Here is a 25,770-nt window from a genome sequence, read left to right as displayed (position 1 = left end):
CTTAAAAAGGGGGTTCTTCAGCTAATAATGGGGAACCCGCTTAGGCTTTTTGTATCAGCTCTGTGTATCTGTAATCTGACTGAAGCAAAGCAAAAATTGGCATCCGCCTGTCAGGCGCAAGGAAGCAAACCATATTTGTATTGGAGTAAGAGCTGGATCCTCTCTAGAGAAGATGGCATCAGCCCGTAGAATATGTGTGTAACTCAAACAGTCTTTGTGCCAGAGGGTGTTGGGGAGGAATTGTTCACCTTTGCAGTCATGTATCTTCTCCTGTTAGATAGCGTAATAGTGACTACTGGAGCACGGAGTGAAATCCCGAAACAGCGGTCAAGGCGTACTTGAACTGTAAAACAGCGATTCTTCTCTCATCGCTTCAGCTTGTGAGATGTAGGATACCCAATCCTACATTTATGCCATTCTACTGAAATCAGTAGAATTTTTCTACTGGAATAGCGATGGTGGTGTAAAAGCACCCCAAAGTGAGAGCAAATGGTTCATGAGTTGTGCAGCTTCCTTCCTTTCAAAAGTCAATATGGTATGCACAGAATTTATTAATATTTTTTTCCAAGTTTTTTGTTGTGGTTTTTCTAGCAACAGCGGATTCTTTAGTGATTAATCTACAAAAGGTGGTAAATCTGTGAGTTTTAGGTTATATGTTTAAGTAATCTGTGTGGTTTTGCATCAGTATTGCGTAATCTGTTGACTGTCCCCTTTTTATGTAATGTATGTTTGTAGTTTGTTTTAAAATGTACAAATATTTTTTTCCTCTGCGTGCTTCTCCTCAGATATTTCATATTTGTCTCTCCATTGCCCTCTTGAGTTAAAAACTTGTAAGACACCATTTTGATAGCTGGATCCAGCTGAGCGTTACGTATTTCTCTTTTAAAAACAGTCTCCATAACATCTCAAGACATGCTCTTTTCCAGGTAAGTTATTTAGAGTGTTATACCACTTTTGGAGTTTCTGCTTCCTCCCGGTAGAAGCATGAGATCAACTTGTACTGGTGAGGTCCAACATCATAAATGAACTTTTTGTAAAAACTTAGTAATACATTGACTTCTACTATGTAAAACTGTTGTGTTTTTTAAACTCATTTCAGAACTCAATGTATTTGATTCTCTTAACCAAAGGGGGTGTGTGTGTGTGTGTGTGTGTAGAAATAGTTCCATGATCTTTTCAGCAATGCCTGCTTTTAGGGAAGAAAAAAAAAAAGGGGGGTGTGTTTAAAAGATAGGTTGATGTAAGCTTGTAATTTAACTAGTTTGCAGTGGAATTGTTTACCTCAAAATTTTGTATTTGGATCCTATGACCTAAAAATGCCAGCTGGATACTTGAAGCAGCTCAAGCCTTTAGGCCCCTCTTCTGCTTACTCCAGCTGCAGTCCCTGGAGAACACAGCTGGCTGCCTGGCGTTGGGCGCTGCTCCCGTCGAAGCCATCGGTAGGCATAGGAACGGGCGTCTGCCATGCCGGCTCCAGAAGCACGTATGACAAACGCCGTTTAAGCCCAGCTGAATGTGTTCGCAGTGCTGTAAAATTCCACCGCCTGCCAGCCTGCTCCGCTGGCGAAAGCCTGGCAGGCTCGGTGCAGTATGCAGCGTGGTCACGGTGTGGTGCTACCCTCGTACTCGCGCTGTTAATGATTCTGCTCCTCGGCTCTCGCAAGTGGCGTGGCAATGTAAACTTAGCTGGCTCTCTGCCATCGTACCCACTGACTGTCTGGTTCATGACATTCAGTACTCAAATAGCATAAACCAAATGCTGCTGTCCGGCTCCAGTGAATTTAAGGGGGAGAGAGGGGTGCCCCCATTCTCTCTAGTGATAGCTGTAGAGTGGTTACTTACCCTTCTTTCTTCGTTAAATCCAGCAATGGTGGATTTGTCTGGAAGAAGCTGCTACTACAAAACGCTTTGAGCTGCATTGCAGAAGCCACTGTGGTCATTAAGATAGCACTAATTATCTGGGTAATTTTCTGGACTGAAACCTCAGGTGCAAAGCCACCTCTGTTAAATGCTCCTGAGCCTTTCGTCTGGCAGCTGGGTGTCTGTTGGGGGTGATGCGGGGTTTCTGAGACGCGTACGGGATGAGGAGACGGAGGATGTGCCTGCTGGGCTCGGCAGTGTTGCGGAGGGGCCGCAATGACTGACAGGCTGCCCTGGCTCAGTTATCACAGTGCTGATGCTGTCTCTTGTAAAGGTACAGTACTGTGATAACTGAAGGATGGCAGCCATCTGAGCTTCACGGGGGCCTGCACCGCTGGTTCTCTGTGCCCCGGGGACTGACGGACGGATGCATGTACAGCGCAGCGTCCTGCTGAAGTGGAGTCCGCTCGTTTTAAATGTACCCCTTTGCATAAAAGTCGAAGAAGGTAAAGAAAACTTACATTTTATTTGAATAAAATATTATACTTTATTGAGAGTTTGCCTGTTAATTGACTGTTTTGCCTTGGAAGATCTTCCAGAAATGCTGTGCTTTGGATGTCTTCAGAAATGGTTCAGAAAGCAGGGTCCTGTGCAGCACGGTGAAGTATTAAACGGCGGAGGGGCGGGTCAATGGGTAATCCTTGGTACCAGAACAAACAGAAACGACTCTGTAGCAATACAGAAAACAAAGCCTTCTTTAGGTACTTTTTAATACTTCTTGTTAAAGATATCACAGTCTTGGCTAGATGGTCTCCTAACTCATTTTCTATATGTCTCAATACATGGAAATAGACGGCAGGACACAGGTTATTTCACCCTCCGGCCAGCGCACTAGGACGATGCAGTGGGTTGTTCGTGATGCAGCTGGTACAGCCCCTTGCAGGGTTGGGGCTTCTCTGCCCCGGTGAGTGGGAGACTGCAATTTTCCCAGGTAATTTCTGTAGCAATGTCATGAAAATACCTAGAATGGACAATTTGGGGGGGGAATCTGATCTTGGCTGAAGCTGCTATCGGTGATTTTTGTGCCATGTGAATTATATCGTGGTGGGAGAATGGAGGGTTTGTCTGTCCCTGCCTGGGTGGCTCCGGGGGTTGCTGGGTGCAGTGCTGGGACAGGACAGCAGAGGGGCCCCGCGGGCCGGGTTGTGTTGGGGAGTGTGAAATCCGAGGATTTTTGCATAAAATAAGCAGAGGCCTGCAGACGTGTTGGTGTGGTGCCTGTTCCCCAGATCCCACTCACCGCCCCCCCCCCAGGAAGTGTATGGTCCTCAGGCTGCCGAGGCTGGTGCAGCAATTTCCAGAGGTCACAGGTTATTCTTGATACCGTTGTTTGGTGTGGTCATTAACCCAGTGGTGTTTAGAAAACTCTTCTTCTGGACTGGATGATTCGTGACCATCCTAGGGCTTTGCCCTGTGCTTCCCTGCACAGCTCTGGCTGCTGCTCACTGGTCCAGGGAGAGGATTAGCTCAACTGACGGTCTGCTCCAAGATGGCAGTTAGCTGGTTTATGTTATTTCTCCAATCTTCTTTACTGGAAGGTGTTTCTGCCAGACCGTGCTGCTGGCTATGCCTGTGGGCCCAGATGGGGTCAGTGCTGTACAGCCACGATGGAACATTTTGCCAGCATGCGTCATTTAAACGGGGGAAATTATTACTGGTGTTATCGTAGCGGCTTGAGTCTTTCTGGAGGAGGACTCTATTGTACTAGAAACTCTGCAAATGATAAAAAAAAGCATCCTGCTACCAAGAGTTTAAGTTCTAGATAGATTAAAATCTGAGCAGTCAACCTTCAGCTTCCTTTCTGCCTCTTTCCGAAGCCTGCAGGGATCCCTTGACCTGGGCAGGAATACACTCATCCCGAAAAGGAGAGGTGGTCATCTCCCGCAGCGCAGGGGCTTCAGCCGTCCCTGGCTCTATGACAGCAACATGCTTGCGCTGCTCCTTCACGTGCCGTGCCACGCTCTCGTTTTGATTACATCTTTTTAGCTATTTATGTTGTCATTTTAGGAGCCAGCAGGTGCTTGGGGAACGTGCATCCCCTTCCCTGGGAGAAAGGCAGGTGGCAGTGGAATTTGGAGCTGGAAGTAGCGTGGTGTTCAGCCAGGTCCTCCCAGTGCTGCCTGACGGACGGCTTTGGGTGTTCACGGGTGAATACAGTCAGGGCGCTGACTCGTACTAGAAACCAAAAAGTTCTTGTCCTTCCCACGGGAAACAAGATAACTGCTCAGGGGCAGTTATAAGGTTTGTTATGGACTGGGTCCAAGGAATCGGGTTCCTCACCTACTGAGCCTTGGGTCAGATTTGAGGGTTAATGACCAACCCGGCTCATTTAGTGGGACGTGCAGCAAAGCTGTTTGCTGTGTACTGCAGGACATGTCAAGTACCGGTGAAAGAGAGCAAAGAGCCTGTTTGAATGACATGTGCCTCTGGCTTCAGACTGTGATTCTCGTTTCCTGTTACAAGTACAGCTTCGAGCTCTGGCATGGGACAGGAACTGAAACGCTGTCTCTGCCCAAAAACAACACCTCTCCAATCAGATTTACTGGGAGCCTTTATCTCCCTCTCTAGCTCAGCAGACATAGCGTCCATCTCTTTTTCCTGTAGCTTCCTACTGATACCGTAGTGGGTCAGACTTATTATAAATACTGGTGGGTTTGCTATGTCTAAATATTGCTACACATGAACAATGCAACTATCAAGTCTCTTTTGGCAGTGGAGCACTTCCTCCCACGAACTGTGTTAAAGCAAGATGTAAACAACATGCATACAGCGATACATCACGTCACTTTCTGCTCAAAAATAAGGTCTGTGAGGACTGTCCGTTTTCTGATAAAACTTTTGTAATTAATGGGTTTGATCCCAAGGCAAGGCAATTTTCTCATGACACATTTCAGCTGTCATTCCAGATGGATTTATTCTAACCCGGTTGTTCTCAGCCTTTTTCATCAGGAAAGTCCCTTTTCCCATCTGGAGGCCGTCACCTTCCCACCCACGTTTCGCATGAGAACAGCAGTTCTGCTCCTGCGACATCTCCTCGGGGCTGCGAGGCTGCAGACAAGAATGGCTGTTCTGTGCCTGGCTCTCATCCACAGATTATCCTTTTAAGGGTCGAAGTTTCTGCTCCGAGCAAGCTGGCCAGCCGCTATTGGCTTCTGACAACAGCAGGATAAAAGACTTCCATTGTCTGCTAGCACTCAGCCTTGAACCCAGGTGAAGATGTTGCCTTGCCTCAAAATGCTTTTTTAAAAAAAAGTGACTTCTGTTACTGTTCAGCGTGAAGCATCGGTACCAAAAAGCCTCGTTTTAGTTGCACTAAAATAAAAAGAATCCTTCCCAACAGAGTTTCAGTCATGTAGTCATCATTTCAAAGTCCAGCAGTGCCCCATATGAATCAGACTGTGTTTTAATTATTGTCCATTCAAATCATGTCTGGCTAGCGCAGAGCACTTGAACTTGAACTTTAATCCGGGCTTTCTTGATTAAACATCTTTACAAATCAAGTAGCCTAATTGCAGTGTCCCGATATGTGCAAATATTAGATGTACTGGAATGTAACTTGTTTTTAGGTCAGGTTAAGCAATTTCTGAATGTGAGCCTGGATATGTTGGACAAAGTGTAATGAAAAAAACAAGTTGATGAAGACTCTGGTGAAGTCTGCATGATCAGAAATGTCACCAGCTCAGCCATGCAACATTATTTTTCTTCAGGTGCACGCCAGCACCAAAAACTGCTCAGTTAGAGCACCCTGCCTGCAAAATTTCATGAGCTTAATGAGAATTCACCATTATTTGTTCATTACAAATATGCTCAGCTCAACTGTGTTAATATTTTCACTTTCTTAGAGTAAAAGTGGATCGGTGTTGGAGCTGCATTCCTGCTCTTGCTGTTCTCAGTGGAGCCCCATGTTTACATTCTCGCTCCTGCTTCCAGGTGAGGTGTCCTTTTCCACGTAGTGCAAATGCTGTGCAGCAACAGTAATGGCAATTACACGTGCCTGTTACCGGGAAAAGTAGTCCCCAGGAGTACTGCGTAAACAGAGGTTGACATGATCGTTTCTCCTTTCTGCATAAAATATTTCTGACTGTATCTCACATTTTGGAGATGGCTACTAGCTGAGTTGTTGAATGGTATGTAAACCCTGCATTTTTGTCATTAGCTTGATTCACAAAGGGAAACTGTGACTTTAACTGATGTCTGATTGGGGACAAAAATACTCATCAGGAACTGGGTGTTTCAGTGTTGGTACAGTATCAGAGTTACTGCTATCATTTCTGTATTCAGGCAGATTGATAAAGTCAAGATTGTGCAACTTGGTACATAATTTGCTCTTCATAAGATTTCACAGGAGCAGGAGAGGGGGATGGATCTATGTGTGGATTAATACGCTCTTCACCGAGATCGTGCATTTATGTTGGGCTAATGTTACAAGCTTTCTGGGACCAAACACTGCTGGAGCCAGAGGAAAGACCTCTCTTGACTCCAAGGGAGTCAGGCTTTGGCTCAGACCTGTACTTCAGATCATAGGTGAAATTCTGATCCCAATCTCAAGTTCCCCATTGACTTCAAAAGATGAGAGCTGCACTTAGTCTGGGGTTTTTTGGATACACAGGGATGTACATCTGACACTGGAAAAAGCCTCATTCAGCTGTAGCAGAAAACAGGTTAAAAAAAGTGTGAGGCTGCTCGGGAGGGAAACAGCTGTTGGTTTGGGTGGTTCCCTGGATCTTCTGATATCAGGCACTGCAGCCTCAAGCATAGCTCAGGACATGTCAGTCCCCAGTGCTGTGCACACGCTGGTCTCCTTAAATTAAGGCAAACTCATTAAGATGTGGTGCTCTGCTGCTGCTGGTTGGTACTGCCAAGGGAGCACAGCAGTTACAGTGTGGCAGCTTGCGATGCAGGAGGGGTGGAGAGGGCAGGTGGTTATCAGTGCTCGCTCTGCCACAGTTTGCTGCCTCCTCCCTACGGTGAACGTGAGAGCTTGCTATCGACTGCCCTCCATTTTAATTAACTCCAGAAGCAAGCAAAGTACACTGAATAATTCAAGAGAGACATGTGTTTAAACATTTGCACAAGCTTCAGATTCCTTCCGCGTAAAAATAAGTCTGTGAGCGAGCAATTGATTCCTGTTCGAGGTGTTGGCGGATGGACAAGAGCCATGGACCCCATCCCAACCCCATCGTGTTGCTCTACCCAAGAAGATGACATCCGCGAGTCTCATCCCCGCTGCTGGGACCAGCCTGGGGCTGATGGTGGTGGAAAGTTCAAGGAAATGAGTCAAAGGCTGCACGCACAAGGGCAGCACCAGCACAGGCAGTTTTGGTCTGGCAGTAGCAAAGAACTCGTAGCGAAGAGCCCTGGAGAAGGGGCTGGTAGAGGAGTAGATGAGGTCAGTCACAGGTCTGAACGTCAGCGGTTTTAATTGTTACTCTGCAGCTACAGGGGTAGCTGTTTTCCATAACTGGAAGTCTCGCCGCCTCATTTTTTTAATAAAGAGAGCATGACTTAAACAAAAACACACAAGCAAAAATGTGAACGCACAGATGCCCTTTAGGGTCAGCGTTCTGGAGTGCCAGAGCAGAAGCAATTCTGCCAGAGGGAAGTGGATGAGGAGGAGTCAGTACCTTTCCCATGGAAGCGCGCTGATAAAGGCTTCTGGGCACAGATCAGTAGAGACAACGTCAGAGGCTCTGTGCCGATGTTTCTGATGTGTGCCCAGGATTACCTGCTGATTTGGTGTATTTCACATGCAAGCAATTTCCTTAAATGTGTTGGCTTCATGTTCCCAGAGTGATAAAAAAAGTAATGTGTTTGTTTTAGAAAAATTTCCACCCAGTGCAGAACAACAACAACATCTCAAGGCAGCATGTGATGCCGCCCCTCCAGCATCCAAAGCCTTGCTGCATTCTGGTTTGAAATGCAGTGCTCCAGGGAACTCTGGAAATTAAAATTTCCAGCGGCTTATTGCTAATGAAGCCTAATTAATTTTGGATGTAAATGTGACATGCTGCTGCAGTTGCATTTGCATCTCTATTAAAGGAAAACTCATTTTAATCACAATCCACAGTGGGTGTTTTATCTGCAAATTATTAGAGGATCACAGTGTCTATTTAGTTCCTTCTTAGTCTAAGGATTTTTCACTTTTTCACCCCTTTAACTCAGCTAAGTTAAAGGAAACGCGCCACAGCCTTTTAAAACAATTGCATGAAATACGGCGTGTTTCACTTAAGAGGAAATGAGGAAAAACAGAGTTACATAAAACGGGAGAAAAATTCCACACTGCTTTTCACCTCCATAGGTTTCATGGAATGAAACGGTAGTATTAGCTATTTTCACCAGATTATGTATTGCAACCTGAATGCTCTCAGTACATTTGAAACCCATAGCTAACAGTATCCAAATGCACTGTAACAATTGTCCTCTTACTGTAGACCGTGCCATTTAAACGCAACACAGGGTGACAGAAACCAGCCTGAACCTCACCTTCCTCTGTCTCTTAAGATCACTGACGTCTTTCATTTTTCTCTTCCTGTACCCTTTCACAATGATGCACATGGTTAAGCAGCACGGCAGGATGAAGGCAAAGACTGGGGCACTAAGCTCGTGGTGGTGATATCGCTCATTCTTCGTGGGCTTGGGAAAAAGTCCACGTTTCTCCAGATCTGGAGTTTGTCTGCCATCCCACTTGTATTTCTGAACCCTCTGTGCCATTATGAGCAGCACCCTTCCTGGAAACATGACCTTAATTCTCTATCTCCATATGACAGAGGGAGGGGGAATATGGCAAATGCCACATAAAAATGCTGCTTTATAACATAGGCCATGGAAATGTAGTTCCCAAAAGCACACGAGAAAAACAGCAGCCACAGAATGTGCTTTGGAATTTGTCCAAGCAAGGCTGTATATCCCGACTGCTAGTAATCCGTTAAAGATTTTAGAAATGCTGCGTGCCCCAGGTTACGTGTTCTCCTGACAGAAATGGGCACCTGGTCTTGGCTGCTGGACACTGACCTGAGAAATGCCCCCAGCCATGTAAACAAGCTCTGTGATCTGTGGACCATGAGGGACGTGAATCAATGTTGTGTATCGTTACGGAAAGGCAAACGCTTTGGTGACAAACGTGGCATTTCCAATCCTAAAACATTTAATTATTGCTCTGGTTGAGGTCAGGGCTCCACTTCATCCCTCCCCACCAGCAGACCCACCTCCAGTTCCAGTTAGTGCTAGACTTGTCCTTATAAAAGCCAACTGTTGCCCATACAGCTTTTTCTGGGTTATATATATATGGAGATAATATATAAGCAAGTGCGTCTAGCTCTAGTGGTGTGGCTGGCAGGCAGTCAGGCTGCAAGTGGGTACCCGTGAACTGTGCCAGCACCAAACTCATCCTTCTGGAGATGGCTGCACTGGAAAGCAGATGAGCTGAAGAAAATGCATTTGAGGTTCAGGGCAGTATTGATTTTCTTTACGTATTTTATTAGTCTGCTTGAAGCACAGTAAAAAGGTGGTCACCGAATGAATGTGACTTCAGTGGAGGGGGAATCAGAAGTGGGATTTGGAACTGGCCACCGTCACCGCCACCATCACCACCACCACCACCACCACACTGCTCCATTTTGTCTCAGAGCAGCGATGGCTGAGACAAGAAGCCAGATCCAGGCTGCACTGGTCGCAGTGTGCCAGCTGCCTGGCCATGGGCACGGGTCTAACTCCATCCTTTGCAGCTGCTCTACAGCTCTTTACACAAACCCAGTGTCTGCTTCACAACAAGTGAACATAAGGTATATTTTTCAGCAGAGAAATCTGGAAAAAAAAAATGCAAATAATGCTGATTCAGTTTGTTAAGAGGACAGTGAAGAACCAGAAGGCTCGCAATGGGGAAAACAAATGATGAAGGCAAGCAGCAACACGAACACGCCTGATGCAGGACTGAGACAAGGCGGCAGCATCTCCATGCTCCTGAGAGCTTGGAGCAAAGCGAGCGAACTCCAGCCCCCTGGCCAGGGAAATTGGGAAATGGAGCTATGTGTTACACCTCCTACATGCTGCTGTGCCAGCTTGCTTCAGCCCTGTGCAGGAAATCCCCCCCGCCGCTTGGCTTTCAGCAGCAGCTGCCATGGCACCCTCAGAACAAGGACTGCTTTGGATTGACAAAATTTAATCTTTTTTTTGCAAAGTAAATTTGGACTACCGACAAGAAGTACCTTTCCTTCCCCAAACTGAGATTCTTAGAAGCCCCACTTAGCTTAAAAAAAAGGGTTGAGCACGATATTTAGAAGTAGTTAATTATGAAGAAGCAATTCACACATTCCTGATGTCTCAAAATAAATTCTCTCACTTGCTTTTCCAAGCAGAGACAAGCACTCTGAAAACAGTGTCACAAACACGGTTTCATGCATGTTACGTGAACACAGGAAGTTTAAGATAAATTCAGCAACAGATCAGATGAAAGAACTTGAGCGCTTGCATATCTATTTATACAGCTCCCGTGGCAAGTCCCACCCCATCGCTGCAGTATCCGGGGGCCTCGCAGTCTCTAAGATATTGCATGATGATGGTGTACAGCGCTATCCACTTTGCTGATGGGGAGACATGACATGGAGGAGGGTGCAGGCTGAATTCACCCGCAACACCCAGCTGATGGGCACCCAACGGATGGTTTGAAGCACCTAAGGTTGTTGCTTTGTGACTCCGTTTGCCTGACCCAACTTTGCGCTGCCCGATAGCCTGGTCCTCCTGTTCCTCCTGGCCTGGCGTCCTAGCTGCTCCCCATGCTCTGGCAGCAGGGTGAACCAAACCCGGTATGGGTCCAGCTGAGAACAGCTTCTGCTCTCTGTGTTAGAAAAAAGAACTCTAAGTGAAACGATCAGTTTTGTTGATCTTGAGGAAAAAATGCTCGACTTGCTCTCCTTTGTAACTCCCACTTCTTTTTCCTGGAGATAAAAATGGAAGAATGTTTTTCTTCGGGGGGGGGGGGGGGAGAAATAATTTCAAAAAATAAATTCTAATTTGAGTAGCACTGAACATAGCCTGACACTCTGCAGAAGCATACAAGAGCACAAAGACTTATTCTTAGAATAGTTTCTAATACTATTACAGTTTAAGGAATTGCTGACATTGAAAGTCAGCGGCCCATTTTATACATTACACAGCGCCTCTGACTTCATTACCTCCTCCTGATTTTCGCTAGTACATATGAGGAGAACCAGGCTGCAGAAGTACTGCCAGGAACAAATCAATGACAGACTGAAACCACTTAGATAGTGTTAAATCACATTTATGTAAAGGTCCAGCCAATTCCAAGATGATGGCATTGGTGACTTAAGGCACTTCACCGTATGCAGGGCCCCTCATTGTACCTTGACATGCCATGAAAAAAAAGGCTTTCTAAATATTTATAGTGTTTAAAGTAGTTTTAAAACATTACCATTTCAGAGGGGAAGGTGAGGTTTGGCTTCTGAAAACCAAACTGCAGAGCAGGCAAGTAAGGGCTAATTTGTGCACCCTTCCCTACCCCTTCTTTAAAGAAGGCTAAAAGAGAGAATTTATTTGAATTTAGTTTGATTTTTAGTTCACAGATACCAAGACAGTCAAGTCTAGTCATCTGTTTTTGGCCATTTTTTTTGGTGGACGATATCAGTGCACCCTGGAAGTTGCAAAATAAAGAAGTACGTAAGATACAAAATAATTCTTCTGACCTGTTGCTGCACACTGGTGCAGTACTTACAGGGGAAAGAAAAATTATGTTGCATTGAAGGCCTTTTCTGCAGCTCTTTCCAAGCCTATTCTCTTCATAAGCAAGAAAACATATTCAGCTACAAATACATGTTATTAGTTCCTTAGAGAAAACTACTTTAAAGGTTTTAATAGAGAATTACATCCTTCCCATAGGATGGTATGTTGTGGTAAAAGCAGACCATTTTGGGTATAGGTTGGAAATCCTCCCCTGTTATTAACATAGTTCTTGGAGTAATTTTTAGAAGCACATTGATTTCATCCCAGTTACATGTCACAGAACAACTAGTAGAAATCAGCAGACATCAGTGTCCTGAAATTAAGGAGAAAAAGCAAAAAGCTCACATTGCAGGCAGGAGTAGGAGGCTGACCATGCAGTTTCTGTGAGACTAAGTGCCATAGGAGCTCAGCCCCATTTTTTAAAGTGAGGCGTGTGAGCACATGAGAATTTAGTTCTTGCTGAAGGATGTGGCTTTTGGGAGCCTGGGTCATTCCTGGACATGGTCTTGGGTGCTGGGCATCCTGGGTCATTCCTGGACATGGTCTTGGGCGCTGGGCATCCATTTAGATGGAGGCAAAGGTAAAGCTGCTCTCCTCTGAGCTGCTGCAGCCACGAGCAGCCTCAGGCTAAGCCCCTTATGCAATCCTTCCGTCACTGCTGCCGCCTCGGCTTTGCTTTGATTTGCAGCGCTGAGCTTCAGGATTTAAGGACATTCGTAGCATCAACTGGTGTGCTGGGAGACAAGCCTTGCCTGTAAAGCATAAATAATAAAGATGTGGTATGTTATTGGGCATGAAAACCCACTGAGAAAAACTGATGTTATCATTATAAAGGCAAAGCCATGGAAAGGGCTAGCAAGACTGAAAGCTAATCAATGGAAGCACAGCGCTTGCAGGCAGATCACGAGGGGGGGGGTGGGGGGGCACAGGGAACAAGGGAGCAAGAAAAGGTTGGGCCTGAGAGCCGTGGCACGGCCACACGTGTCTGCAGGGTTTGACCTCTCTCCTTCCTGAGTTAAGATTACCAGAGTGATGGAAATGGGGTGAGACTCCAGTGCTTTCCCGTGCACCCACAGTGCATGGTTAATCCAGACCCAATGATGCCGTGTGGCTGAGGAAAAAGGTTAAGACGGAAGGGCTGGCTTGTTTCCTTTTGGGAGAGGGGAAAAAAATCATCAATGATTGTCTATCTTTAGTTTGTAAACTACAACCACCCGGACATGCACACATGTGCACTCACACGCGATCAGCCCCCGCCTCCCAGCTCCTGTGTGGGAGATGAAGAGCCTTGGGCTGATTTCCCGGAGAAAAGGTTCAAAACACAGGACTGCCGAGGCACAAGGTAGATGAGCTGGGACCAGTTGACTGTATTGGCATATAAACACTTTGTGACGGCAAAGGGACTTGCACACCCATGTGCTGCCATGCATGAGAAGACCTTGACAAAAAGATGTTATCAGTGTGCTGTGATTAGAGAGGGCACGTTTAGCAGGGCAGGTGTTTCTGAATGACAGACTCGGCTGTTAGGACAATTGCCCCAAAAGGCAGCAGCAGATTGGCTCTTCTTTCAGAAGAAAATGCCAAATATGCGTGCGTGTGTGGGAAGGGGGGAATCATTTTATTGAACTGAATCATTTTCTTACTGATATTACTTCCACTTGTGCCATTTCCTGTGACTTTGAGAAGAGTTTGAAACCACAACGAAGAAACCGATTTCTTCTCCGTGCAGACAGGAGAACTGTGCCCGTCTCCTCATTCTGGTGTAAACGCCAAGTTGTTTACGCCGGCTCATTCGCTTCTGCGTGAGGCTAGAGGTAAGGTTGTAGGGTTTTTTTAAAAAGATGATCCAGATACACCGGTAGCTCAGCCTCCACCACGGCAGACGCCGGACATCTGCGGAGACGACAGCTACGGCCTCGGCACCGGGATGGCGAAGACAACCCCGCAATTCCAGCGCCGTCCGAGCCCTGCCAGAACACAAATTGGCTGACGGGCTGGTTTAAGCCCCTCCTGTTAAACCTCCGTGTGCCGACCCGGTCGCTGGGCTGCCCTCCCACCACACCCGCTCCACTCTTTACCTCACTTTACAACCAGCCAGGAGACAGATCCATTTTAACCGCCCCATTCCCGCCGCCGCCGCCTAGGCAGGGCTATTCCCGCCGGGGCTCGGCGTCCTCTGAGGGGCTGAACCGCCTACCGTGCGCGGCCTCCCCGCCGGCCGACAAATCTCCTCAGCGGCGGAGCGGTACCCTCGCAGCCCCTCACGCCTCGAAACCCGCCGCCATCACCCGCCCCCTCAGCGCGGGGAGGCGGGAAGGGGCGGCCGCGGCGACGCACCACCCTCGGTCCGCACGGCGCATGCTCCGCAGGCCGGGAGCCGCCACAGCCGCCGCCGTACCGGGACCGCCGCCCTGCCGCTGCCGATCGATCGCGGGCTTCGCTCTCGGACTGCGCCGGGCCGGGCCGCCCCCCCTCCCGCCTCCTCAGCCCCGCGGCTGAGCGGCGCTCAGCCACGGACGCGGTGAGTGGGGCCGGAGTATCGGGCTACGGCGTAACGTTGTGTCTGTCCTCCCCGCCTCCAACTCCCCTCAGCCGGGCCCCGGCCCGAGGGGAGCCGGGGGGGGGGGGGTGTGTGTGTGAGGGCGGCGGGTTCTTCCCCTGAGGGAAGCTCCCGAGATGGCCGGCGGCGCAGGGCTTCCCCCGGCGGCCTCGTCGGTCCCTTCCCGGGCTCAGCGCGGCGGCCGGGCCCGGGTGTGCGGTGCCGTTTGGGTTCTCCTCAGCGGAGACGGGGGGGGGGGACGGACGGACGGACGACGGCGACGACGACAAACGACGAGCCCCCGCGGGCAGTGTAGGGCTGGGAAGGGGTTTTCAGAGCCACGTTTCGGCGAGCGGTGACTCCTGCGGGGGAGGCCGGGTTTTGGCGATAGGAGGAACCGGAATGAAAATCACTTCGGTTCTGCCCGCTGGTGGAAATGGGTGAAATTAAGTTTTTAAAATGTTGCGAGGGGCTTACGGGTGAGCTCGGAGCCCCCCCCTCCCCCCCTCGGCCGTCTTTGCAAGAGGAGCTGTTTAGCCATACTGCTGCCTTGCACTTCTGTGCAAATTAAGGGCTTGGAAAAATTGATTGGGTCCAGCTGTCAGTCTGGCATCTGTTGCTGTATAAAGGATAGAGGCGCTTTTCGGACATCCCTCTCTGTAGGTGCTCCTTCCCCTGAGGGTGGTGACAGCCGCCCTGCAGGCAGGTCACCTGTTGGTTTGATGTTTGTCACCCGAAAGCACAAGCAGGGATGCGGAGCAGGTAACCTGGCAGTTGGCACGTTGCGCCTGCTTTCCACCTTCTCCAGACACCTAAAAATACAACTCTGCTGTACGCGTGTGCGGGAAAACATTTGCTGCGTCATTTGGACAATCCTGTTGAGGTGGGATTTTCAAAATGCACGTAGAAAGCTCATATATGAGGAGAACCGGGTTGCATAAAAAGTCTGAAGCATGTCAGCCCCGCTGCTAACTGTGTCGGTTGATGGCAGAAAGACAACATGGCAGTCGCTTGGTGTGGCAGGAGAGGCTGGAGCCAGCTCTGTTTAAAGAGACTTCGAGTCTGTGCTTAGAAGGAGGATGGGGTGATGCTGGGGAAGCGTGTGGCTAACGGGGTGGCTGCTCCGATGGATTAGGGATGGGGGGGTGTGTATTTTGAGGCATAGAGACCTGGAGGGCAGGTAAGTGCAGCGCAAGAAAGTTTGGTGTTTTGTTCTTTCTTTTTTTTTTTTTTTTTGTGGTTGTGTTTTGCGGGGGGAAGATGGAAATAATTCAAAGTTGCATTGCTGTTTAAACTTAACTCCAATTAGCCCAATTTAACTCTTGCTCGTAGAAGATTCTCTGCAGTTTTTTTCTTGAGCGGAATGTATGTACGTTGGTACCATTTTATTCACGGCTGCTGAAGCTCGGTATTAAGTTCAGTTTTGACCATATATGGGGAGTGGTAGGCATTTCCTCCTGGTACTTGTTTTTAAAACACACAGGAAGTTGCACCTTGATCTGGGTTTGTGCTAGGTGATACCGAGGCAGGTGCTTTGAAGTACAGAGCCAGCTAAGGACATGCTGCTCATCTCTGAGCAAACAACAGATCACATCAGTCTCTTGCTGTCATTTGCGATGTTAAAAGTTAGCGATCGCAGGCAGATTTTACAAGTGTTTTGGTCAATTTATTTTTAGTGATTCAGTTCTCCTTAAATATCTTACTTGTCTAAGTATCTGCAAGCCGTTTGCACCAAAGCCCAGTGGAACAGAGACTATACTATGCTCGTACAGAGCAAAACTGCAAATATTTGACCTTTGGGAAATGTTAGGTGAAAAACTTGTAAAAAGCCAGGGTGAGTGGGTTTAAATTTGCACAAGAATATAAACGCAGAACTGGAGCAGCTTTAAGTTTGTGAACCCCTGGAAGTCTCTGCACTGCAAAAATCTTTCAGAATTCATTTCAGAGCGGCCTTTTTTGAGAGGTGGATTCTGTAAATCTTGAACTGTTCAAGCATATGCTGTTTCTGTATGTCCAAATTGACTTGTCTGTTCAATGAGTTTATTTTAAAAACAAATGAGAAGCAAGATCTGGAGAGAATATCTTAACACAAAAGCTGTGGAAAGCAAACCTGTATCAATTGCAAAGCAAAAAGCTGAAGTGTACGTGAACAGTCACTGGACAGATTCAGTGAATTAAGTGAACGTACCTTTTAAACTCATTTTTTCCTTAGTCGAAACAGAGAATGCATTTTAAACTTGCTTTAATTCTTTTACCTTACCTCTTTGGGGGTCTAGAAGTAACCCAGGGTTCTTGGTTGGAAGAATAAGTGATAGTAATTCAGTAGGTTTAGACAGACACTTCTGTAGTAGTTCAGTGTATTGCAAATAAAAGACTGAATTCACAGAAACCTGCTTCCCTTTTTTGTGTAGAGGGGAAAAATGTTTCCGTTTTCGTAGGCAGCATCCTGACAGTGATGCCCACTGTTGCGGGCAGGAAGAATTCACCTCTTTCCTACCACGTACCTCCCCATCCTCCCTCGAGTTGGAGGTGAAACACCTTTTTTACCTGCAGAACCGGCCTCAGGTTTCTTGGCACCTTGCTGCTGCCCATGAGGGAGGTATGAGGAAGAGAGGTTCAAAATACAGCACAAACCCAAATGGAGAATCCTTGAATCTGTACGCTATGTTTGGTGTGAGTTGTTTCGAGAGATCAAAGCTTTTACACATAAAAACAAAGCCTTAAGATTGGTTTGTATTTAGCTGTGAAAAGTATTGTTATGAGACCCGATGAACCAGAAAGCACGCTGAGAAGCCAGGTTATGGAGAGACCAAGTTGAGTCTTGGTTCCTGATGTGTCTCGTGTCCAATTAAAAATGACAAAATGTTTTCTTCTGGACGATAAAATGGCAATATTCAATTTTTTCTTTTGTAGCCTGTCCAACAGTTTGCTATTTCTTAAAGATTGGGCATTATTCCTGTAAACACACTCAGAGTTGCTCTAGATCTCTAAAGCACTTAAAATGCAATTAGATTTCAGGTATTGGTAAATGGCAAACACTTGCTGAATTGATAGAAAATGGCTTTTACAGTTCAAGCACATGATTCAGTCAGTTAATACTCAGAGTGTGCCTTTTGCAAAGAAAGCTTTTTCATGGACTGATACTGCTCAGTTTTGCTAGTAGGGTGAGATAAATAAGCTTGAACCTCATCAAGAAGGAAAGTGGAATCTCAAAAGAACAGCATTTTGGGTGTTTGGCAGCTAAATTGTTACTTCCATCTGTTGCTATAGTTTCTGTACAGTACATGAAGTGGCAAGATTAGGGGGGATTATTCTGCTCCCTCACTTGATATCTTTAGTAGGGCTTTAGGTACCCTGACCAGTATTTGTTTTCCCCATTCACCTGATCCTTCCAAAAACTGAAACAATGCTAAAAAGTACTAGGTTACTGGAAAAAGAAGTTGATGATGGTTCTCTTGGGCAAATTGGTTGCAATTTCTCTTGATTGAAATTGGGGAGGGGGGGGTGGGGTGGCAAGTGAGGAAGTGTGATTTAGTGGTTTTAATGTCCTGGCCTGCTGAAAACAGGTGGATTTTTAAGGAACAAGTCCTGACATTTTTCTTCATGCTGAAGGGCTTATAAAACTACAAATGGTTTTGCTGGCTAGAGTAATTCTTGGTTTTTTCCTTGAACTGGTTATATAAATGTACCATAAGTTGCATAACTGACAGAAAACCTGAGCTACAGGAAACTGTAAGAACAGCTTCTACTTGGAAAAGTATAGTGTGTACCACTTAAATTGCACATCATTACCTTTTATCATCCTCTGATACCGTGTGAGTTGGTTGATAAGTGACACGAATATGGTTCTCTGCATGTTAGTGATTATGATTACACTTTAAAACAGCTGCCCCATAAAATTGTTCTGTTAGACTTTTTTACCCCTGCAGGATGTGAAAGGTAAGATAGGAAATAAAGGAAAAGAACTGGTAGTTGATGGAAAAGTGAAGGATGTATACATCATCCTGAACTATGGAGCAAGGTAGTGGTGAAAGCCTGGGAAAAATCAGATGGGAGTTTTTGTTTGAGGAGGAACCTACCTGCAGAGTTAAGATTCTGAACAAGTGCAGTTGTAGCTACTAAAGAATAGGAAAATTGTTTGTCTTGCAGTAAGTGGCTTGGTGTTGCTATTGATTCTGCTTTGTCAGCAGTTCTGATAGTAAACAAACGGTCTTCCAGAAATACCAAGTCACTGTTCTGCTGTAGCTATGGAGCTCCCAAAGTAGCAGCATGGGCTTGCTAGTAAAGAACAAGCTTTTACAAGGCAACTGGCTTCAAGAAGCTCAACCGTCATAAATGCATGTATCTGGTAGCTTTGCTCTATGAAGTTTTTTGGACATCTTTGAAGCCGGTCTGCTACATAAAGGAGGGTCTACTAATAAATTGAATAACTTCAGTATTTAATGCTATATTCTCTGACTTTTGAAGCATGTAGGATTTACCATGAGTCAAGACTTGGGTTGCCTGTGTGTGTACTGGAGGAGGGAGCAGGAAGGTTCACAAAGATAAGGGATCAGTCTGCAGGTGGATAAGCATATAATGCAGCATTCGATGGGTTTAGAAGCCCTGGGGTGTTTCCATCTCAGCTGTGTCCCTGGCCACAAAGTGCCTGACTTTGGCTAAACAACCTGTTTATTCCTTCGACATGTTTCTCCCCCACTCTCTCCTGGAAATGCTGCATTCCCTCCTCAGTCCCCAAAGGCTTAATTCCCTTTGAACGCAAAATCTAAGTGACAACTGCTATTCATACTTCCAGGAGAAAACTCCTAAAGGAAAATTTGCACATTCCTCAGGGTGCGGTACGCTATCTCCCTTGTTTGCGGAGTGGATCTGAGAGGGGTCGCAGCTTGTTGAGGCACCAATACATGAATATAATGCAAGTTTGTAGCAATTTTGGACACCAAGTGCTGTTCTAACTCTTACTTGAGTGCTTTGTTTCCTGTCGTTTCCAGCTATTTGAAGACTGAGCGGAGTCTGGATTGCCTAATCAGGTGGCCCGGTTGGAATTTAGCAGGGTATTGAAATATTTGATTTTATTAGTGGTACTCTTAATAATTACCCTTCAATCTGGGGCATATGCTGTCAAAATAACTTGGTTGGTTTTCCACTTCACATCTTTTAAACTACTTAATTTTACTAGCTGGAAGTTGAGATTGAGGTGATATTGACTTATGTTATTTTGAACAGGAAGACATTCTTGTTCAACCTAGGAGGCTGTACTTAGATCTGCTGTGAGAGCTACCGTGCCTAGGGCTGTGCTGGAGACAGCAGGTCCGGAAAAAATCCTTACACCTTTCATGTCAGGAGGAAGGACAGATGTAAGCCTTTTACTTTTTTTAGGTAAGGAAAAATGAAGCAGACCATGCTAGATCTGTGACTTGGACAGAGGAGCGAGGGAGGAGAGGGAACACCTTGCAAGAAATTTGTTTGTATGTGGACTCAGTTTTTCAGGAAATTAATTTGGCAGAACTAACTTTTATACTTATTTTGAGACGCTAGCAGCACAAAGAGATATATCAACAAAACGAACCTTAAAAGCCTTGGCACTTGTACAGTCTAAATAACTTCCTGTTACTTGCCATCCATAAATACCCATCTCTGTGCTGCTCTGAATTTTACCAGAGTATAACAACAAATTCAGAGCAGGTTTTTTGTCTGGGTTTGGTTTTTGGGGTGTGTGTGTTTGGTTGTTTTTTTTGCTGTTTTGATACAGCTGTGTTAGTTTGTAGGGCATTAGATGTTTAAGGGGAAGAAAAGCTAGCTGGTACCTTTTATACTTCAAGTGTTGCATTAGGCTCAGTCTTTTATATTTCAATCTGTTATTTTGCATGGGTTGGTTTTTTTGTCCCTAGGATATCAAGCTCACATCTTAACTCAAGCTGGTGGCCTCCTGCATGGAAAGAAAGTGTTGCCACCCTCAGTTCTGAGGTTTTTCATCAAGAACAACTATAAGCTGGCATTTGCAGTTCACTTTATATGGTTTTCTTGTACACTCAGTGTCTTTCGTGTTTACTGAAGACGCACAAGAAATAACCTTTCACTTCCTGAACACTTCTGTATTTCACTTTTCCTCAAAGTATGGCAAAACAGAGGCTAATAATTTTGAAATTGCCAGAGCCCATCTATTTAGAGAGTTTAAAAGTTCAGAAGGAACCAGACAGTTAAATCAGTGAGCCTGACCTGCATGTATCAACCTCTGTTGTGACACTTTACAGCTCTATCACCTGTGCTGCAGCACTCTGTTTACAGGAGTTATCCTCTCCTCTGAAAACAAAAGATTACAAAATCACTGTTTTCCTTTTGCTTTTTCCTGCTATTGATTTGTGTTGCATTTGTATTAAACTGTATTTTTTTTCCTTATTTGAATCTTCTGCCCTTCTTTCTTGTTCTTAAGACTTAAGCTGAAGGAAGAGAAAGGTGCATTTGACTTAATTATTGAAGTAACAGCTGCAATTCCAAAACTTAGCACTGGCTGCCTTCCACTCTTTCTAATGGTAAAGTCTATTTGAGTGGTCTGCAGGCTGTAATGGACACCATATTCTTCTGAAATGCTGTTATATACCTCATGACTTTTCTAACTGTTTTTCTAATAGAAACATAAGTGCCTGGCTTAGGCAGAGAATGGCTTAAATGTATTTTGACTGTTCTGTATTGATTTTTAGAAAGTCTGTTAATAACTCTGTCCCCTAAAGACACGGAGTAGTCAAGAGTTTATCCAGATTCTGGAAAGTGCTGGTATATTCGGAGAAAAGGAACTTGTCCAATCCCCATTTTTTGAAGGGTTATGACTGTTCATTGCCAAGAAAACTTCTAATTGTGTTCATGCTGCTGTGTCACTGCCCTCATGAAGGGAACGTAGAGGTTGTGTTTACTGATATTACAGAACAAGCCCCCATAGCCCAATGAATGTGTTGTAGGTAGATGCAAGTCACTAGCATGGGCATTACCAACTGGGATTCTCACCTGGAAGCCTTTGTTTTACCACCAGCATCACCTGGAAAAAATCAGCTTGTGGTATTTTATATCAGCACTTAATTTACTAATAATTCATGGCCAAGAATGCCTTTCTTATAAGTGTGGAATTGATTAATACAGGGGAGCATGGGTTTGATTTCACTGTCAAAGCCACAGGTGGTAAGTGAAAGGACATATAGGGGTAGCTGGCTTAAAGAGCTTAATTTTTGCAAAAGAAGAACAGCTATCTTCTGCCAAATTGAAAAAAGTCCTGTGGGTTTTACAGTCCTTTCAGCTTCCTGTACATGTGACTTGCAACACGGCCAAGTTACATCTATATAAGCAAGATACATCAGCAAACAGAGGGCTCGCTTGGCTTAAAAAAAGGCACCTTTCACGTCCTGAATACTCAGTATGTGCCAGCACAGCCTTAAGCAACTAAAACCTAAGATGCTGGTGATGTTAGTTGTTAGCTTGGCTGTGTACAGATTAACTGTTCACCCTTTGTTGGTATTGACTGAAAGTTTACCTTGCAATAAAAGTGTGTTGTATCTCCAGGTTTAATAACACTGTGTTCTTGGAAGTTTGCTGTCGAATTAAGTGAAAAATGAGCCCACGTTTTTCTTGGCTTACAACACGTGTGCGGAGGGAGGAGGTAAGCAGTGCTGCTGGGGTATCGTTGAGGCCGTGGTGGTTTCACGTTGCAGATCACAGCAGTGTTATCTTAAGGCACTCCTGTTGTGGCATGTCACCCCTTCAGTTGAGCAACTCATGTGCTCTGATGGATACCTGTTCCGGCTCAGAAGACTTCTCATCAGCTCCTTCCCCTGCTTTCCACAGGGATGGGCGAACTTGAGCACTGTGTTGTGAAAATCCTGCCTAAGAAATGCCAATATGCTTTTAAGTGGAAGCAGTTTTAACTTCTCCATATAGCCCAGCATACACAAAACAGTTTTCTCTAGACTTGAGTTGCACCACAGCATCTACCTATTGACGTGCTTTATGCGTCATTTAGCATGTAGAGAAGCATTTATATAGAACCACCCTCTCGCTCTGTGTACTTGGAGAATTAATTTATGTGACAAGGGCAGGACCTGCCAACCTATAAATCTATGGTAGGACTCTCTTTAGGGAGAGAGATCTGGATCATGCGTTACCTTCACCTCTGCTATGCTGGCACAACCTTATTGCATGCCTTGAGATTGTTTCATGCTTTCTTTGATGAACAAATTCCTTAGGACTTTTTCAATCCACTATATCTTCATTACTTAACTGCTTGATGAAGTTTAATTAGCAGTTAATGTAAACTACTGTGCTTGTTTGCGTACATATATGCTGTGAACTCCGAAGTTCTACGCAAGTTCAGTTTCGCACAGGCAAATCAGTGCATATCAGTGAAGCTGAGTAATTACATAAAGAACTTAATTTGTCCCAAGCTTTGTGGTGAGTTCAGCCTTTAAAATACAGCTGAGATGCAAACCGCTGTCTCTTCCTGCTAATTTTGCTGAAGCTGGCAAAGGCTTTTGTTAGAACTGCAACTTTTTTGCATGGCTCCGCCTGGAAATAAGATGTGCCACGCATTTCAGCTCACATTTTTAAAGCAATTTAAGCAGCACTTGTTCTGCATTCAAGTCCAAGCCAGCTTGCACATATGTACACGACCGCTTGAGAAGTACCATCCCCGAGGTGTTTACTGCTCCCTTTCTGTTGGCAGGTACTGCCACCCTCCCTGTGGTTGAACCATTGTATGCTTCCCTTTTTTTCCAGCAAAGACTGATGATCACCAGTAAAATAGTAACAACTTCACTAGGCTCTGCTCACAGCCAAAGTAATTTTAGAAATGTTTTAGGTTATGTCCTAATGACTGAATTATGCTTTAAAAGAAAATCCTCTCTTAGATACGGTTTAGAAGTTTTTAAAAGCAGCGGAGATCAGTAGCTTTCCTAGACCATTTCAAGGTGTTTGTTTTTCAAAACCTATTGGTACTCACTTTCAGAGACAGGGAAAGTTGAGAGTAGCTTAATTAGCAGGCAAGACTGACATAATGATTGTAATCTAGTAAACAAATACACACTTATGGTCCTTACAAAGCTATTCTGCTGGTTTTGGTGGGGCATTTCATGGTGTGTACTCAAAGAGGGCACAGCCTACAAACACTGACATAGAATTTCCTGAGCCCCAACCAAAGGCTTAAGAAGAAGCTTAATATGTTATATCTCTACGTTAATAGAGATTAATTTTTCAGGACTTAACTTGAGAATCAGTCTCTTCTTAAGCGTACGTAATATGGCATACAGGCAAGTTCTGCAGAGCAGCAAGCAGTCTACTCCATGAACATCCCATTATAAAATGTACTAAAATGGGGTAGTTCCTTTCTTTCACCTGTCTCAGCCTCATCCATGATTAGGGATGAGCTATAAAACGTCTTTTAAAGGGGTAGGAGGAGAAGGTACCTTATTGGGCATTTGACCGGAGAAGTCAAATAATGTGGAGATGTGTGGGTGTTCTTCAGTAGTAAGCATTCAGCAATAAATTGATGACTTAGAAATGCTGTTGGAGAGTTCTGTCTTGATTTTGCATACTGAGTCCAGCACCAGGTTTTCTTAGTTTACAGCTGAGTTTAATCTTCCTGGTTTGATTTGCATTTGATCCCGTTAATTTCTGTAAGCTGTGACCTTAAAAAATTAGCTGGTGTATTTTTTCATGTGTAAGCATGAGTAAGGGGGGGGGGAGGAGGGGCTCAGACCAATTCATTTTGCATTAATTTTGTGCTCTTTTCTCTTTCATGTCACGATTTTATAGCTGTGATCTTGTTCTAAGTTAAAGGCACTGGATTTAGGAAAAGAAAAATCATAATTTGATCCTGATTGGTTTTTTGTAAGGCAAAATGTCATCTTATGCTTAAGAAGACAAATAACACTTTTAATTTGTACACCAAACAGTTCTTTCATGATGAAGAGGCTGGAGCATCTTTCATGTAATACTTCAGTACTGTGAGGGTGGTCAAACACGGGACCAGGCTGCCCAGAGATGCTGTAGAGTCTCTGTCTGCGGAGAGATGAACAACCCAACTGGGGACATCCCAGGCAGCCTGCTCCAGCTGCCTCTGCCTGAGACTGTGATATGGAAGTTGTGGTTTAATAAAATTAATACCTCAATACGTCCATTTTTAATTTAATTCTGTAGCTGGATTTATTGCCAGATTAAATTTGTGTGTTTCAGTCCTTTAAAAAAAAAAAAGATAACTACTACTAAGGAATGGCTTGTTATTGGAATATCTGACATGCTTATTCTGTTTCTCTTGCCACATCTGTTTGCTCTCTTGTTACAGTAAACAGAAAAGAATCTGCAAGATTTAAAAATGGTGGTTTTGGCTTCTGTAATTCTCAATTAAGCTTTCATCATTCCTAGCTAAAATGGCACGGTGGCTCTTTCAGAGTTGTTGTCAGAAGTATTTTTCAGGAGTCTAGGTTAAGTATGTGATGATAACTATCAGAAAACAAAGTTTAAAGCAGCTTAAATGAAGTCCTTTGCCCTGATTTCAGTGACTTCTGGTCACAATCCATTAGCTCTCGGAATTTCTTGAGGCAAAACCAAAGTGGTATGGTATTTCCAATGTGTTTAACACTTAACAAATCAGGTCTTCTATTATCATCAAAGAAAAAAAAGTAGAGCAGTTTTTCTGAATCTCTCTTGAATCTCTGAGTGTACTTTTGCATTCTTGCTATGATTGATAACGAAATAGTGGCACTCAGATTTCTCTCTCTTTGCAGATGTTAGGAATTGAATTCTACTCTTGGTGATTTTGTGGAAAAGGCTTGTGGCCTTTTTGCTTAAATTCAGGTGAATTTGCTCATGAGAGTGTTTTCTGCATGTCTTGTTCCACTAGACTTTCAGATTTTCAAAACAGATTAAGAGATTAATTGTGCACTGAACACTGGAGCGGAGGGAAAAAAGGCTATGGGTCCTTGTTGGAAGCCAATGGATACTGAGAGTCAGCTTTCTGGTGGCTTGGTAAGAAAAGAGAAAATGAGAAATTTAGGTTCTCATAACTGTACGTGTTGTGCATTTAAAAAAAAAATAAAATTGTGCATGAGCCTTTTTGACAACCATTATTGAGAACCTCTTCTGCTCCAGAACCTGTGGTTTTAGAGGAGCGGAGTGGCGTGGAGTGGAACGGACTTGGTATGAACATCCTTGTTCCACGTGGGTGAAGATCCTGCCAGAGCAGAATATATTTTAACATCTCCATATGTTATATCTCCAAAGATGATCTCCCACCCTGAGTGCTGGCATAAGACACATTTTGGAGTGGAAAGGAGAAATTGTGGGGAGCGCTGAAATCCCCTCTTCCCCCCTGCTTTATGCCGCAGAAGTCTGTGAGGATGGAGTACTGCTGTAGGATTATCAGCTGGGTTTGAGTGGGATCTGTGTAATCCTCAGGACACTTGAGAAGTGGTTCCAGGAGCTTCCAGCACGGCATTCAGGGAGATACAAAGGTGATGTTCGCTGGGTGGGTTGTTGTGTATTGTGGTGGTAGTCATTGTGATGCACAGACATGGAAGTGACAAGTTCTGCACTGC

At 45.0% G+C, this 25,770-nt stretch overlaps 1 protein-coding gene across 3 annotated transcripts in view; it reads left to right on the top strand.

The window, feature by feature from the left end:
* The first annotated feature begins 14,023 nt into the window (after window positions 1–14,023).
* JAK1 (Janus kinase 1) overlaps window positions 14,024–25,770 on the top strand; it is a 63,594-nt gene continuing 51,847 nt past the window's right edge. For 2 of the 3 annotated variants that reach the window (XM_075037296.1, XM_075037293.1), the window contains exon 1: window positions 14,024–14,176. The gene's annotated coding sequence lies outside the window, so the exon portion shown is untranslated. The remainder of the gene's footprint in view (window positions 14,177–25,770) is intronic. The other variant, XM_075037294.1, reaches the window with a different exon arrangement.

The sequence above is a fragment of the Buteo buteo genome, chromosome 10 (genome assembly GCF_964188355.1).
Source record: "Buteo buteo chromosome 10, bButBut1.hap1.1, whole genome shotgun sequence".
Lineage (NCBI taxonomy): Eukaryota > Metazoa > Chordata > Aves > Accipitriformes > Accipitridae > Buteo > Buteo buteo.
The sequence above is the reverse complement of the archived record's forward strand: the minus strand, read 5'-3'. Positions and strand labels throughout refer to the sequence as shown.